The 17,970-nt window shown below is 41.6% G+C and overlaps 1 protein-coding gene across 4 annotated transcripts in view; it reads right to left on the bottom strand.

Moving 5' to 3' along the window:
- CDK17 (cyclin dependent kinase 17) overlaps positions 1 to 11,223 on the bottom strand; it is a 94,144-nt gene extending 82,921 nt beyond the window's left edge. For 2 of the 4 annotated variants that reach the window (XM_038184768.2, XM_038184871.2), the window contains exon 1: positions 10,756 to 11,222. The gene's annotated coding sequence lies outside the window, so the exon portion shown is untranslated. Of the gene's footprint in view, positions 1 to 10,755 lie in introns of all 4 variants that reach the window. The other 2 variants (XM_027452337.3, XM_038184841.2) reach the window with 2 other exon arrangements.
- Positions 11,224 to 17,970: the final 6,747 nt, after the last annotated feature.

Here is a 17,970-nt window from a genome sequence, read left to right as displayed (position 1 = left end):
CTGGGCTCAGGAGCCGGGCGGTGCGGCCCAGCCTCGCAGGGAACACAAGTTCACCTCTGTGCTCCACAACAGGGTGCAGCTCCCCTTCACTTCTGCTTAACGAGAGGGCTCGCTAAGCTTTAACAGCTGCGGTAGCTACAGCCAACAGGAATACACTTGCTGCCTAGCAGAAAAAGCAAGACTCGTGCATGCTGTGGGAGGAGCTGTGCCAGGACTTAGAAAAGAAGAAAGGACCAGCAGAAACATCTCCTGCTTTTGAACAAAACAGGACACATTCTTCTCAAGTCCTTTACAGCCATAAAAAGACATATTTATGCATTTGAACGTAACACAAATAATATAGCAAGTATCAAATCATTTTGGAGGAATATTAAGCCATGTAATTTTCTACATCCCTTTTAAACATCTGAATCCAAGGCAAACAATTCTGTCACTGGGATCCACTAACAGTTAAATATATCACCTTTGAGGCGTGGCTCTTCTCATAAGAGTGACTGTACCGAAAAGGAATTTTCTCCGTCAACAATTTTGCTTCCTGTGCTTTATCAGAGCTTTCTTTTTTTTTTTTTTAAAAAAAAAAAAAAAAGCACACACAAAAACTCCCTAAGTGACAAGGACGTGTTTTCGCTGCCTGCAGTTACCCAACGCAGTGCAGAGAGGGTATTTCCTACAGCAGGCAGCCAGCACAAAGCAGTGTGTTAATGCTGTATTAGCCCTGCCTGGTGTTCACCCGTGCGGTCACTTCGGCTGCGACGTAAAGCACCAATGTGGGTTAAGCAGTCTAGGACAGATCCACTTACCTAGGTATAAGAAAGCTGGCAGCAAGACACCAAATAGCCCCAGACAAGGAGAAATGTCCCACCGTGTCACCATAATGCTGGCTTGCCAGTATTTTATAGATGCACCACCTCTACTTCTCCTCCACTTGTTTCTTAGAGAAGTCTATGTCTTTATCAACATCTACCACACATAAGATTTTCCAAGCCTGTAGGGAAATTACTTCTGTTAACAGCTGTCTGCACCAGACACTGTTAAGGCTGATTTTCCGAATGTCCTCACACTCATACCTTGAGGATTATTATCTTAATGGAGCCTCAAGCACACAAAATTCGACACAATCTGTCCCTACATACTTCTTTAGCTACTGATGACACTAATTCCCATGAAAACTGACCAACATTACTACGCAAAACCCACTGCAGTTGTATACTAAAATAACATCTTCAACAGTTTATCTAAGACACACACACACACAAAAAGAGATTAACAGAAAAAAAACCTTTACAAATAATGAAACTCAAGGAAATCATTCTCAAATACGAGTAAGACAGAGCTATGATGCTGCAAAACCAACAAAAGAACCTCTGAAATAAGCTACACTTTCAGTTACCAGGAGCAACTGTGTCAATCTCATCATGGAAAGAGACACATCTACAACTGACTTTATGCATTGTAATGTCATTAAGAGTCAGTACTGAGCATCGGATACAAGCTTAATAATATGCTGAAATCTTCAGTAAGCTTACTTTACCTTGAAGTGCATGTATTTTAAGAAACAGGCTCTCGTAATACAGAAAAAGATCATTTTTACTTGTCCCTGCAACCTTGGTTTCTGGAACTGCCATGAGACATAAAATGAAAACAGATCATTCAGGTACCTATTTCGATATTAAAATACACTATCACTACTAATCACACTGCTGAAATATGAATTTGTGCTAGGCACCTGCAAGTAGATGTGAAGAATAAAAAAAAGAAACCGAGTTTTCTTGCTTATGTATTAAAGATCCAAGTTCATAAACAGCAAGGGTGGCAGGGGGTGTACATTATTTATCTTTAGGCACCTGAGGCACTTAGTAGACAGTTCTGTATCAATTCCAGGGTCAACTAACAGTTTCCCATTGTCAGTAAGAAAATTCTTGGCTCCCCAGCTACCTTCTCCTCTTCTGTGCCATCACTCATGTTATTATTTCTCTTCCCCCCAGTACTTTACAGATAGAAGTTTACAAACAACAACAACAAAACACCCAAATCAGCCAATCTAGTACTGTTCATATTTTAGATGAGAAGAAACTATTTGTTAAAATAAAACTATTAGCTAAAATAGTTTCCAAGATTTATCTTATCACTCCTAGAATAGAAGTAATATAGGTGTTTTGCTGAGATACAACCACAGATGCAAATCATCACTGGCTACCTATTCACCCCCAAAATAACATAACAAGGACAAACAACTTACGACTTAAATCCATCAACTAACCTCCACCTCTTCCACTAACAGAAATATTCACAAATAGCAGGAAACCAAAACGCCTATTAGTTAAGAATACCAAAACAAAATCCTATTTTAAAGGAAGCAGGTTGCGAGTACTTTGTTAACATCACTTTGCATTTTATACACAAACTAAAACCAAACACATTTGTGTGCAGAAACTAAGCTTGCTAAGTAAAGCGTATCAAGTCCGTAACTTCAGAACTCACAATCTACTTGGTATTGTTCCTAATGTTTTAAAATTGCAAAACTCAAAAAGCAAAGCATGTATCTACTGAGCAAATTAATCACTATATGATATTACGTTGTTTTTCCTGTACTATCCAGAAAAAAAGGAGTATACGTAATATTAAATGGCCTTCCTCTCCCTTAATACATTTTAGAAGCTATTTCTTGGCTTACAGACCAAACATTTTGCTTTTGAGAATTATATCCAGATGAAGTAGAAACAAGGCACAATAAAACATTTAGGTTAACTGCATTTCCTGATAAACAACCCAGTATTACAGGCAGCAGGTTTAAAAATACTGTGACTTGTGCAAACGGGAACACTGTAAGCTGTTTATCTTGTTTAATCCTGAAGGTAAATAGCATAAGCTTTAAAATATTTTGCTTCTTTGCCATAACCTACAGAATCATCTTGACAAAGGTAATGAAATACCATGGAGTATCTTAAACTTTTCCAATTGCCTCTAAAAATGCTTTATCAGAGTACTGTACAGATTAGAAATACAGGAAATTATTTCCACAAACACTCTGTAAAATTCAGTGGTTTAAATCCAAATCGCAGCTTCAGTGAAGCCAGGACCTCTTCCTGTGTCCCCTGAGGTGATCAGTTCTTCAGAAAGGGCATAGGCCCTGTGCAAACGCCCTACTGGGCCCCTTTAAAAGATGACCACTGCAGTTATTAACTTTGTTGTTGTTGTTGTCTATGCAGACATTTGGAAAAAAGGTTCATGTCTCAATGTCAGCTCATGTAGTTCAGTTTTTAAATATTTCTTTCAAGAAAAAATATTACCTTCATTTTCCTTAGATTTCTCTCCTGCAACACAAACAACTTCAAACAAAAAAATCCTATTTCCCTTCCTAACTCCCATCCCAAAGATGTACCCATACTTCAAATTAATAATATATATGTATACCAGTAACTATTTACCACTGTCCCTTCTTATTCAGTACCAAAATAAGTATCCGAGCTGCTGTTTTACACATCATTTTAAAAAGACTTTTATACAGAATATATGCTCGATATATTTAGCAGTTGAGGACCTCCTTTCCTCCCTGTACAATAGGAAGTTTCCTCTCCCATCTGCTCAGGATATTTATAAAATTAAATAATCACAGACTGTTGTTCTCCCATTGATTCTGCAGAAAGTGACTATTACCTAGGTAAAAACAAAACTGAAGTTGAACCCCAATGCCTATTTTAACCTCCACTGGGTCCCCAGCACAGCCCTCAGATGGTCACAAAAATACCTGTTGGTAAAAGGATGCTGGGGACGAGAGCTGCCAGCCAGCCAAGGGGAGAACAACCACGGGTGGAAGTTAAGTGTGCCAAATTGACGCTGGTTTAAATCCTCAGTGGAGAACAGAAGGTACTTGCAGGCAGCACAAGGCCAAGCATGGTTTCCCATGATCATACTGGAAGACCTAAGCTTTATACCTAGATTTTGGAGCAAATATAAATAAGGTGAATTATGAGATACTTTTGCAAGGAGACACTTAAACAATTTAGTAAGATATTTATGGCAAAGACTGAGTAGTACTTAAGAAAGCAACAGCCCTCCTGCATATTTAAACACTCTACTTATGTTTATAACAACTAGATCTTCGTGAACAGAGAAAGAACAGAGAACGTGGTTCTTGCAATAAGCTAAGGGCAGCCTAGAAAAAGGCTTTTAGTTTCCTGCAGTTAAACATATATGGCCACAACTTCTTTGGCCTATGCAGAATATTTATGAATTTTACATTCAGAAATTCAGCTTTGGGATGTACAGAAAATCAGTGGAAATCTAATAAAATGTATTTTATTGTTTTAAAATTGACTTTTGTCCTCTCGTACATTATTTATGAACACTGTATCTTAACAAAATAAATAAAAGCTTTTCCTAAAGCCCACATACTGAATGCAGATCAGAACTTATTATCTGCTCTGTATTATGCATGAGAAACTACTCTGAAGCTTTACAAAATTAATCCCAAAACCAAAGGCTAATATTAATAACTGCTTACATTTGAATTGTTATAATTATAAAATATCATTCATTTATTTTAATAGTTAGCATGCTGTAGTCAATCTTTTGGAGCCTGAAATGAACGTCACATCAAGCAAACAGCCAGGAAATGGCCATTTTTGCGAGCATCCCCCCTGCGCTAATGACCCATTCTGCAGTACCCATTGTTTCCCCCCTTCTCTGCGATCTCCAAAAACCATCAGCAATTTTCACTTTCTTGTACTTCATTACTGCAAACGCCTGACGGCACGCACCGAGCTCCCTCCGAAGCCTGCTTGGACACTGCTGAGCCCTCATCGCACGCGGTTACGCAACGGCCCCTATTTATAGCGAACCACTTGATTCCCATTATCAGCCAGGTTTTACACCGTTTCATACGCAGACGTTTCATCTGTCGTTGTAGTCCCACAGTCAAAATGTCACGAAACAACCAGCTAAAAGGTTTTACAGAAGCCTGTCTGCGGTACCAACAACATTACAGCACACACAGTTTGTAATCTTATCAGGAGACTCGAAAGTTATTCTCACAAGAGCAGCCTTCCATAAATCTGTGCTCAACGACAATATTCTTTTCCTCTACTTAACCTCCCTCTCTGTCACTACCCAGTATTATGCTTATTGCTAACTGTTAAAAAACACTGAAAGAAATCTTCATTTGGGCTAATTACAGAATTTCCCAGCGTTCTGAGACACGCTGAAAGACATCAAGGGCAGCAATTCTGCCGAAAGCGCCCCATCAACGTTTTACAGTTCTTACTACACAACTTCAGGGGCTGTTGTTTAACACCCCCAAGCTATTTTAAGGAAGTGTTGCAAAGCATTATACATGACTATCATCTGGTTTTACTTCCGAATATAGCAGTACTTAATGATCATCATCGACGACTTCTGAGTATCATCAAACACTACCATTTTCTTTAGCACTTTAATGAGCTAACAGCCTTGCTAAAATTTATTTTCTTCTTAAAACACATCCTGCCTTTTTCTCACAGCCCGAGACAGCGTGGTTTTTCCTCATCACAGTCTTTGGCTTTCCTTATCGTTACATCCACTTAATTCAACTTCTTTATGTTTTAGTCAGCTGGCTTCTTTACTTCTGCAGACAACTAACTTTTTTACCCAAATAGGACAATGGGTTTTCTTGGCAATTCATATTTCTCAAAGATCTTAATTTTAGGGAATAACGATTAGTACAGATACTGCAGACCTCACTAACTATGATATTTAATGATTGCTATATAAAGACACGTTGCAGATACCTGAACAAAATGCAAACAAATCAGGTTATACCAATATCAGTACTGTGAGAGTAGAAAGCCAAAAACACCTGGAAAGAGACGTTTCTGGAAGTAGGCTATGTGTGCTACAAAAGTTCACTACAATATCAGAAGAGACACATGCCTGCAAAATGCCCTGATCCACAGAGCAAAGAAAAAGCCATGATCTTGCCAGCTTTAACACAAACTGAAAGCATGCAAGTGTTCTTAGTGAAGCTGACAAAGTACAGCTGTTAAGAATCAGAGACCATCATGCAACTCTAGTATGCCTTGAAAACAGCAGCAGAGAAAGGAGTGCAATTATAAGGAATAGACTATAATTAAATGAAATATGATTAGAGAGCACATAGTAACATTCGCTTATACAAGATACTCAGCAAGTCCAACCTAAAATACAAAGACAGGCAAGAACCGTGGCCAGGAGTATAAATGAAAAGACGTTTTTCTTTGTTGTGGTAGAATAACACAGCCTTGTTCATCATAATATATGCACAAATAATCGTTCCAGAGAAGATAAAACAGAAAGGGGTGGTGGTGGTGTCACAGTCAAAACCTTGGATTAAACTGTGTTTTTCAACTCACTGTATTTTCAAGACATTAGAGAAATGAGCAACCAGAAATTTGTCCTTAAATTCAGAGGCCTTGTAGCATGTATTTATTTAAATGTTCATAAAGTTGGCTTATTTCTTTTTCTTAAATTCATTAGGTCTAACTCTGCCCCACCACATGAAAAATTAAATTGTGATTTGACAGTTTCTTTTTTCTGATTTTTTTTGACCATGCTACTCACATTATTTTTCTTTCTTTTTATCACTTGTGCTTGTACATCGCACCCTCTGAGAACCTGATGTTCCCTAATGAAAGAAATTTCTAATCTTTTAAAAACAGGCACTAGACCTCAAAAGCCCAAATATGCCAGTGAAACAGAGAGTTATGATGATTTCAGATATTGGTGTGTCTAAAGGATTTCATAATACAGTCATTCCTGGCGTGTAATAATCTCCACAAAAGTGGTAAATGCTTTATTGTCTGAGAACTTCACAATGGATCAAAAAATACAACAGCAAATATAAAATCAGAATTCTTCATTGCCATGGAAACTATTAAATGACCCAATTAACCTCTCTTTCTACCTCTCTTTCTAATTTCATGTAGCAGCACAAATTGCACGACTCCACGAAGCGGCCAAGATCTAAACATAAATCTGTATTCCTGTGTTGACTTCAGACTTTCTTCAATAACAGCTAATGCTTTCCAAAAACATATAAATGCAAAAATACTGTAAAACTTGTACAAGAAATCACTTATTCAAGACTACATTCTTTCTTCACTCTGTTCATGGTCACAGCCTAAGCCTACACTTCAGTGTTATTCTAAACTGTCATTTTTAATTACAAAAATAACATTCACTGGTTCTTCCACTGAAACACAGCATTTTTTTTTTAATATAGAGAGGATATTATATGATGAATCAAAAGCTAGCCAGGTGCAACCTATCGGAGGCACTCTTTAAAGTCACCAGTTTCCATATAACTGGATCACAGAACTGAAGTAGAAGTTTTTCTTTTCATGTTCCTATGCTCTAAGTTGGCAAAAACAGAGTAGGTTTCAGTTTTGTTTCTTCCTTGTGATTATCAGCATCAGTGGTTAAAGGCTTGAGGTTTAAACCGCTGTTGGTCGATATTCAAGTTCGCGAGCTCAGCTGAGCTCTGGAGTTGCTATGTCCATGAAAATGAGGCCAGGAAACCAACAACCCAGTGAGAATTACCAATCCACCACGTCAGTTAAGAGCGCACATGGGTGGATTTGTATTTGATACAGAATTATAGCTAGTCATTTGATTAAACAAGCATTCCACGGTATTTCTGGAAAAAGCAGTATCTGTTCTTCCTCGCTTAATGGAGAAAAATGTGTCTAGGCCCCAAAAGTTACATACAGCAGGATATAGAGCTCTTCGTACGTAGATTAAAAATAAAATAAAAACACAGTCTTAAATTTCAAGTTTTTTTTTTTTTTTTGTAATAAAACATAAAGATATTGCTTTGTGATCAAAATATTTAAATATAAAATGTTTTTAACCCTAACATCCCAGTAAAATACTCTCTGTATCAGCATGTGAACTGGCACCAAAGAAATTCCAGTTCTTACACTCAAAATGAAGATGTCATTGCTACAATTAGGTACACTGCAAAAAAAAGGCAATGATCACTAGCAATAGTGTTTCAGCTGGTTCTTTAGATGTGAAGTACAGCATTTGACAGCACAAATGGAATGAAGATCATAGAATTGTTGAGTAAACATTTGGTATTTTAAAAGAATTTTTACATGCTGAAGTTGTGGAGTAGTGATTTATATTAAATTCTGAAGTGTCACTGATTACAATGGTGTCCAGCTGAGTCATTAGATACAGACAAAGAGCTTGCTGTAAAAAAACAAAGCAAGCATTAAAAAGCATACAGCTAAGAACTTAAGATACCTGTAACTGAAGGATTACAAGCAACATTGAGTAAGTTTACAAACACTGAATATACACTAGAAAAGCTTTATTATTACTGAGCCTGACTTTTAGTCATGATGTCCATTTTCACATCACACCAGATTATACCAGGCTACCAGACTCAGTAATGACAGAACTAGTATACGCCTTTTAAAGAAACAGCTGATTAGTTTTCTTGGCTAATAAATAAAGGCTGATCAGTGAGTAAATTATCCACTGCTTCCACTGAATGTGGCAGGAGCAATTTTCAGGAAAGTTTTAATGCAGACAGCGTTCAGTTGCCAATGAAGCCTTTCCTGATTGCACTTTCTAGGTTGGCTAACTCAACTATACAGTACTGAACCAGAACTTATTAAGACTAGTGATATATTTTTTATTCTTCCAGCAGCAGGTAGTTATCTAAGAAATTAGAAGAATGTATACGTTAACAATCCAGCCAAAAAATACTGCGCAGTATTAACAGCCCTGCATTGTAACAATAACACAGGCATACAGGATATCTTAACATCCATGTCATAAGCAATCTCATATTATTTTTTTTACACTGCAGTGTTACGCAGAAATTGAAGCCAGAGCCATTCATGGAAAAAACACAGCCCTGTTCTGTTTTTCAGTTATTCTAAACCTAATTGTATTTGGAACAACATATTAAGTATTTTGCTACACGTTAAGGGTGTTTTATGTATTGAGAAGATCAATTAATGCACTACATCCTTGGTCGAGCTTAAAACAAATGACCCTGTGCTCTCAAACTGTAATTTGCTCAGGCAACACAGGCTCCAATTTGCAAGCTCTTCAGCAGGGCTGCAGGCAGACCCCACCTACTGATTTGTGCAGAATTCCAACCTGGGTAAACACAAGGCTGCACCAAACAGCATGCAAAACCAAGGGATGAACTTCACTGCGCTATCCTTAATAAAGGCTCTGTAAGCCAGACTCTTTATTGTCAGAGCAGCATTCAAATAACGCCATCAAAAAAGGATGCTTTCATCTTTCAAATGTAAGTGGCCTTCTCAACGCCAACTTAACATTAGAATGATTTCTCTGTGTTGGAGGAGTAAATTTAGTTTGGTCTTTCAAGTATAAACAATTTTAAGGAAATTTTTCACTATGCATTTCAAACATGATTTCATGTTTTCGTATCTGTTACTTCTGCGCTAATTACTCAAAACGGGTCTTTCTCACCTCGCTTACTGAATTGCAGGTATAAATAATAAGAGCCGTGTAGTGAGCGCACAGAACTGCTACAACAACGCAATATGGCCATTTCTTCAAGCACAAACAATACCAGATCACCTACATCACCTTTACACAGTTATATCGTGAAAACAAAGCTGAATTTCATAGAAGTTTTCTTCTGTCCCATATCTTCCAAGGATTTAACCTTTGGATACCTACTTTCCAGTTCGATTAATATAATTTAAGAAGGAGGGGAGGGAATGGAATAATGCCGAACTAGGTTTCCTCTGCTCCTATCTATGCCATAATTGATACAAGAAAGTTGCTATCGATCTGCTAAATTACAAAAGGAGAAGAAGCAGACGCCTGAGTTTCTTACTGAAATTAAATAAAATAAAGGAAACAGAGGCCTCTGAAATTCAGTTGTTTGGGGCCATGGTACACCTCAGCCCCGTCCCCCTCACAGTACCGGTAACCACCATTAGAAATAGCACCCCAGAAGGTCCGGAGTTTAACACAACTCTGGTCAATTCCCGAAACTGACGCAGAAACGAGACAAAGGGGACTGGGGTCAGCCCTCTCTGAAGGCTGACCCACCTCTGCGAAGACCCAAGCAGGAGCAGCGAGCGGCGCAAGTTTCCTTGACATGGCCAGCACCTAATGGCAACCCCTTCCACCTCCCTGGCCAGGGAAGCACCATTTTGCTCCTCCTGGCCTCATGCCATCACATTTCTCCGAGAGGAAGGGGAGGGAGAAAAGGAGTTCACCGAAGTTCAGGGTCAGCAAATGCTGGCGGATCCTGTCACTTCGGGGCGTGCTGTGCCCCGCACAGAAACCTGCGTGATTTGGGGTCTGTGTGTGTGTGGGGGGAGCCCTGCGAGCCGCCAGTGTGTCATCCGTGCGGAGGCTGCGAGGCGGGGAGCTGTCAGCAGCAAGCAGCCTGGCTTGGAGCGGAGGGGGGCGGCGGGGAAACGAAGGTTACAGAAAAATAAAATAAAATAAAATGAAATACACTAAAATGCGGGGACGCTCACCGCACACACATTCCTCCCCTCCCGGGCCTCGCTTTCCGGGACGGCCCCGGCGAGCAGCGGAGCCCCCCCGCAGCCCTCCCCGGCCCCGGGGGCTCCCCGGGCACCCACTCGGCGCTGCCGGGGGCTCGCTGCCCGCTCCCCGCCCGCTGCCGTCCCCGCTCCCCGCGGTCCCCGCGGCACCCCCGTCCCCGCCGCGCACACGCAGGCCGAGGCGCCGCTCCGGCAGCCCGGGCAGGGCAGACAATGCGCGGCCCCAACTCACCAGCAGCGCCGGGGCTCCGCGGGGCCGGGGCCGGTTCCTCTGCCCCCTTTCTCCTTCCCCTGCTCCGCCCGGGAGCGGTGTCCGGACTCCGCCGCCGCCGCCGCCGCCGCCGGGAGCCGAGCCCCCCTCCCGCCTCCCCCCCGTTCGCCGCCGGCCGCGCCGCCTCCCCGAGGCCAGTCACTGGATTCCCCGCTCCAACATGGCTGCTGCTGCTGCTGCTGCTGCTGCCCCCGCCGCCGTCGCCTCGCCGCGGCTCCCCGCCGCCGAGCGGCCGCGGGCCGTGCTCGGGAGCCGGGCACCGAGCGGTGCCGGGAGCGGAGCGGAGCGGGCGGCCTCGGCCGAGCCGGGCAGGGCAGGGCAGGGCCAGGCAGGGAGCTGCGCGGCGCCGAGCCGAGCCGAGCCGGGCTGCGCCTCTCCGCTGCGGGCTGCCGCCGCCTCCGCCCGCCCGCGCTGAGCCAGCCCCGCCGGCAGCCCGAGCGCAGGAGGGGCCGGGGGGGAGGCCCGGCCGCCGGCGACACCTAGCGGCTCGGGAAACGGCCCCGGGCGGCACAGGGGGTCCGGCTTGCCCGGCCGCCCGCCCCCTCCGGAGGCAGCGGGGCTGCGGCGCCCCCGCCAGACGGGGTCCCCTCCCCGACCGGGTTTGGTCGCCTCAGGTGTGGCGGCTCCCGGCCGCGTTTCGGCTTGGGCCTGCGGGGCGACCGAGCCCACCTCTGAGGTAGCAGCTCCCCCCCGGCCGCCAAGTCAATAACTGGAGTTAAGGGAAGCCGTGGAGCTTTTGCGGATTGATTTCGCACTCGGGAGCTACAAAAACATCCTTTCCGTGTTCATCCCGTGGTATTTTCTTCCCTTTGTCTCCTACATCCGTGGTCCCCATACCACCACGAGCCTCTGTGCTCACTCTTCCAGACAGCCGCGCTTCTCTCCTGCTCATCCATTTACAACCATTTTCCCTTCAAAATGATCCAGCTTGCATTCCCTCACTTCTCAGCCCTTGCTGTCCCTACATTTCTTAAGCTTTCTGTGCTACCCAACATGACCTTAGAGATAAAAACTAGCCCTATGAGCCATTTATTCCACTCTATCTATTGTTGCCATGTTTCCACCACACGAAGAACAAAACATAACAGCAAGTCTGAATCCACTGTGATTTTAGTGATGCCTGTTTGAACTTCAAGTACCGGGTCATAGGTACACGTAGGGCACAATTTGTCTGACTGCGGTTTTTTGTTTCTTTTTCCTTTTGGTCATACTCTGATTCTTGCTGCCTGCTTGGTTATTCTCTTATTTTGTTGGCCAAAGTTCACTGACACAACCACGGGGCCTTCTGTCCAAACAGACCGCCAGTCCTCTCATGGACCCCAGCTACTGACTGAAGGCCAAATCATGGTCTCCTTAAGGAGACCTGACAGGACTTTTATGTCCTTGTACACACCGGGAGAGGCTTACAGCTCTTTTGCTTTGCAGGCAGGTCTGTGCTGAGGTGGAGCCCGGAGTGTATCTTAATTTGCAGCAGCAAGCTGCTGATCTCGAGGAGCTGCATGTGCAGCTTATTCTAGCCAGTCCTTCTCCACTGCAGGGCCAAGTGGGAGCTGTGCTTGCCAGAGCGGCGCCAGCTAGAAATTCCTCCGCTTCCAGCTCAGTTGCAACCTTCCAGCAGAGCAAACGAACCAGAACACTGACGAAGATGTTTCCCAGTAAACAGAAGTAACTCGCTCTGGCCTAAAAAGGAATGCAAGCATCAATCCACTCCTTACGTGCATACAAACTCACTTTGCTCATGTTGACGTACACTTTTGGTGGAATCAGCTGAGGATAAAAAACAGTAAATATGACTCAGAAACACACTTCAAGTTTACAGAGACAAAACATGATTACTGAGCTCTTCCTGCTCAAGACATAGGATAGCAGCCTTACCTTTGCAAAACTTGTGGGATTTTTAATAGCACGGAGAAGGCAGACATTCAAGCTTTGAACTTCCTGGCAATGCAAAGATATCCCTTACAGATCTCCTTTAAAGCTCAGGACCTACCAGTTCTTGCTAGACCTACCAGTTCTTCTCATCTTTGAATGCTAACGAGATGATCTGTGTTTGTTTTATCTTATTCAATTTGAAGGCTATTTGGGGTAAGTAATATCATTATAAATGATTGTATGCAAGTTTGTTAGTATATACATGAACTGTAAAACAAGTTCTTGAGGCAGCACAGCAGCAAGTGCACCCATTGCAGCACACCCAAGTAAATTATCTTCCATAAATGAGGTACAGGGGACAAGGCGGGCTGGAACTTTATGAAGTTGTGCTTTGTTTTCAAGTACCAAAAATATTAGAAAGACAGTAGTACTTCTGCTGTGCTGATATTAGTTTATACACATTAATGTCTGCCATTGGTACTTCAGTTATGACAAAAAATAATTATGACAAGAAACTAAGAAATGAGTGGTTAGGATGAACCATCCAAAGAATAAGGCATGAACAGTAGTTGTAATGCAATAGGAATATCTTAAGGTTTTCCACTTGTACTGGGGAGAATAATGAGTTGTTCACAGGGAAGAGTCTGTAACAACATAATTAATACCCGATCTCCATCTGGAACTAGATGATCTTTGAGGTCCCTTCCAACCCAAGTCATTCTGTCATTTTATGATCTGGTCTTTGTATGTTACCACTATCTGGTGCCCTCAGAGAAGCATTTTCATGTCTGTGCAAAAGACAGTACAAAACCAAGACAGTGACAGACATAGGTCTGAAGTGTAGGAACTGATTTTGATTAATTTATCCCACAAGTCTGGTTTTATAGCTATAGCTATTGATTTTTTTTTATTATTTAGTGGAATAAGTAGCAATCAATCATATTTCCATCTAGCTAACCATGATTATTAATATTTTAAACTAGTTTTGAAACGGATTGGCTGGCAAATATGATAGGTCTGTTCTTGAAAACAGCGAGAATGGAGTACGCCCAAGTTCCCCGGCATGAATTATCACCACTGGATGACCTGATGAAATCTGCATCAGCCGTTAGATTACAGAGACAGCAATAGGAATACAGTGCCGTCAGGGAACTGAGATTTCCTGCCTCGAACATGAATATGCTGGCTTTGTCTCAGCATTTATAGGGCAGAAGGATGTAGTTATTCTGTGACAGTAAAAGTATAGGAGTTAAATCAGTGAAGTGCACATACTGGTAGATGGAAACATTACAGAACCATATGTATTTTTAACAATGTATGTGGAAAGCAGCTACTTTCCTGCCAAGACCCCAGTTCAGGATCGTGAGTTGCAGCAGCAGGAATTGGTGACCTCACAGCCACCCAGCAGTGTGGGAAAGCATTGTGCTCAAGTACAAGGGATGTGTTCATTTGCAGGGGAAAGACTGAAAGTCTTGGCAGGTAATTAAAAGGGGAAATGATTTTCAAATACAATATTTTGTTTTGAAATGCAATTGTTTTTTTCTATTGGATGCCAAAAATTTCTAAAGAATGCAATATCCTCTAACTAATTGTATCTGTGCTCTGAGAGAAGAAACAGAGCTATTGTTCTGCTCTCAGCAAGAGCTATTTATATATTAGTCTGTGTAGCACTCCTTTCTGTAATGATCTTCTTCCACCTACACAAAACTCCAATCCATTTAAAATATTAAATTAAGATCGTTTCTTGCTTTCTTATACCAAGCTGGTATTCACATAAAGCATTTTCCAGGTTACTTGGATTTAGTACAAAGTACTACTTGCAGACCTCTAGGCTGAAAAAAAATAATAAAAAAACCGTTAGCGTCACTGGCAGACCAAACCCCTTCCTCTTGGAATGAATGGAAGCAGGAAATAGCAGCAAGAAGAAGGTCACCCTTTCAAGAAACAAAAAGCTACATACTTGTTCTGTCAACAAGAAATATAGCCATTTCTACCTTGATTTGAATAACTGATGAGTGGTCACTGATACAGCTGCACTGTATATTCTGGATAATAATAGGGAAAGCTACTATTTGCTCTTGTAAACCGTACTTGTTCAGCAAGCAGGAGAGAGTTCCCAAAGTGCAAATATTGGTGTGTTTGTTATTTACACTTGAGATTTGCATTCTTGTAGCTGTACTGGTGTTTAGAAATTGATCGACAGCTGGAGAAATTTCCATTATTGGAAATTTCACTGTCTTCTGTGCTTGACCCATATCTCTTCTCTATTAGTTTGACATTCCACAGCATATAAATACAATATATGGCATATATATGTGTGTGGCATACCATTGTCCATTCTTTTCTTCTTCCTACTCCTTTATGTTTCCTTAACCTTTTCATTTCCATATGTAATTTTTCGACATCCTATCAAAATCCTACTTAAATATTATTTCTAATTTCCTTATAATTTGTATCAAATTTTGAAGATTATTTATCATTCATGCTGATAATCAGTTATGTCTTTACAACATCTGAGTTGATGTTTTTATTTATATCAAGCATTTCTGGGACTTGGACATAAATGGTTATGCATATTTTTGGGATATAGGCCACAGTTTTAGTGGAGGGAGCAATATCTAGTTTCATTCCTTGTTTTTTCCTGTATAAGCCAACTCCAGCTAATATCAGTGAAGCCTTTCCATTGACCTCAACAAGAGGTTAGTTGTTGGACAAGGAAGTTAACAGCAAGGAGAGACTCTTTCTTCACATTTCTGCCCTGCTTAGCAAACAAATGGCTAGACACTCCTTTATTTCTCTGCTCCTGCTCTGAAATGCAGGACATCCTGCTTTTCAAAACCAAAGACATTAGGCCTACCCTAACCCCACACAATTATCCTACTCAGGTAGGAAATGGTGAGGTATTTTCTGTAAATTGTCTAAAAATGATAGGTTTCTGCAGTAGAAGATAGGTTGCTATGAAACTCAAGCCTAAGGTTGCTGAAAGAAAGATCTTTTTGATATTTTGTGTAAATTTTGTGTTGGAGACTAAAACTTGTGGGAAGTGAATCAACCAAGATCTGCAGGTAATGAAAGCAGGTCACTTGGGTATATGCACCTCTGCTGCTTCTCCTTTTTAAGTATACATTCAGAGATACACTTCTCTCCTTTATGAAACAGAAAGTGAAATGGCAGGGGAAGGGGCTCCTATTCTCCTCCCGTTTCTTTCATGCAGGTTCAGTATCTGGGACAGAATAGCAAGCATTTTTTCCCCTTCTTCTTTGCAAGTCAATTGCTTCATAGAAATTTGCAGTCATTACTCACTGAATTGATTAGAAATGCCATCAGTGAGTCTCCGAACATTTGTACCATTGCCAATTCAAAGTACTTAGCGGATTTGAAAATAAAGCACAAAATACACGGAGACTCCTGCAGTTACAAGATTATAGGTGTCAAACTTCTGATTTCTTTCTTATTTTAATGGTTGCAGTCTCCAGAGAGTTTTACGATTTAAGTGGAATTGCTTTCAGCCGTGACAAGCTGGTTACTTTCTTGTAATCCTGTTATATAAAAATGAAGTTTATTCTAGGAAAGATGGTATCAGTTCCCACGAAGATCAAACCAGATATTTTTCAAATTTATATAAGGCTGGACAGGAAGGTGTGAGGAGACATGGGACTGGAGCTAATATCCAATGTAGAGAGTATGAAGAGTATGAGAAAGGGCACATGAAAATGGAGCCAGAATATGCCGTGAATGTTGGAGATGAAATGAAGTAAAGGAAATCTAGGGACAGAATGAACTGAGCTGATGGAAATGTAGGCTCCTGTTGGGAGGACTGAGTAATGCACACACTGTTCTGTGCAAGTCAAATGTATAAGATGTATTGTTGATGTGCAGAGAATTCCTGATATAGTGGAATATAAATATATCCACTGGCAGCTGGCTGTCAGGACTGTTTTCAGACTTATAATGGTAGCTTTTGAAACGTGAGTGGCAGATGATAGCCTATTCAGAACAGGCACTAAGGTAAGACAAGGGGTAGATGAGGAGAGCCGGGGACGGATGGATAGAAAGCAAGAGGAACAAGAACGCAGGAAATGACGGGCTACGTAGATGTAGGGCTTTGTCTGGCAGCCTAGGCTGATGTATTTTACTGTCTTATAATCTTTGCAAAACTAACTATGCAGGGTAGATAGGTAGAATTAAGATATTACTGTTTAATACATCACTGCTCTGGCTAGTCGCTCTACCCTTCTGCTGGAAGTTGTCACAGCCTGAGGGAGAGGAGACGGAGCCCTGCCTGTTTCCGTGGGTAGTGTGGCAATTAGCTCTAACCACTAGTGAGGACAGCGGGGTAGGTGAGTCAGATGCCTGCATTTTCTTCTGCCACTCCTCATCCAAGGACAGTACCCTCTGGCAGATGGGAGGGACAAAGAGGTGTAGTCAGTAATTTCTTAAATCAGCACAGCCAGATCAGCCTCCTGTTAACTCATCCTGTGAATCCATGTGTCGCTGAGGGGCTCCTTTCACTTACACAAGATCCAACGTTAGCCGTGTATTCCTTCCCCTTCTATGTTAGCATGACTGAAACCTTGCTAAAAGCCAGCTGGTGAAAAAGCGAAGTAATTTGATGTGTTGTAGGTGGCAAAGACAATTGCTTAAACCAGTATGTAACATACGGAATATCTCTGAGCATGACACAGAAAACATCACAGAACATCTTCAAATGAGATGAATATTTTCTACATTTATAAAGACCAAGAAAGAAAAGGTCACTCACATAAATTCCCATTGGTTTAATTGCAGAATTCTTCACTGACTCCTTTTTGTGTAGCTTCTTGTTATTTACTTTGCCAAATTGTTGACTGATCAACTAAGCTGTTCTCCAAGTCAAGCACAGCATTTTTCAAGGTCTGTTTCAGCACAGTGTAAAATAATTAGAGCTATAAACAAGAACGAAGCAGGAATGCCACAAACCCCCACATATCTATTACTTGTCATCTGGAGAGTCTAGCTGTTACCACAGAACCATGTTAAAATTAAATGCTGAGCTTTATTTAATGTACTTATTTGTTCTCCCCTTCTTTGCCTTTACAATTCTTATTTCAAAGCTCTTTTGTTCACTTCACAACATGGCATATTCATGATCATGTAGGTACTTATAATCCACAATAAACTGCTGTACAATCATACTTAGCTTTTAAAAACAAACAAATGTTCAATTGAAGCTTTTGTAGCCACTGCATAGGTGGCTGTCACGTTGGTTAAGCATTTTGCAGGACAGACATCCGTTTATATCAGTTTGTAGACAATACAGAATTT

This window comes from Anas platyrhynchos, chromosome 1, assembly GCF_047663525.1.
Source record: "Anas platyrhynchos isolate ZD024472 breed Pekin duck chromosome 1, IASCAAS_PekinDuck_T2T, whole genome shotgun sequence".
In the NCBI taxonomy this organism is placed as follows: domain Eukaryota; kingdom Metazoa; phylum Chordata; class Aves; order Anseriformes; family Anatidae; genus Anas; species Anas platyrhynchos.
Note: the sequence above shows the minus strand (reverse complement) of the source record. Positions and strands in the feature narration are given on the sequence as shown.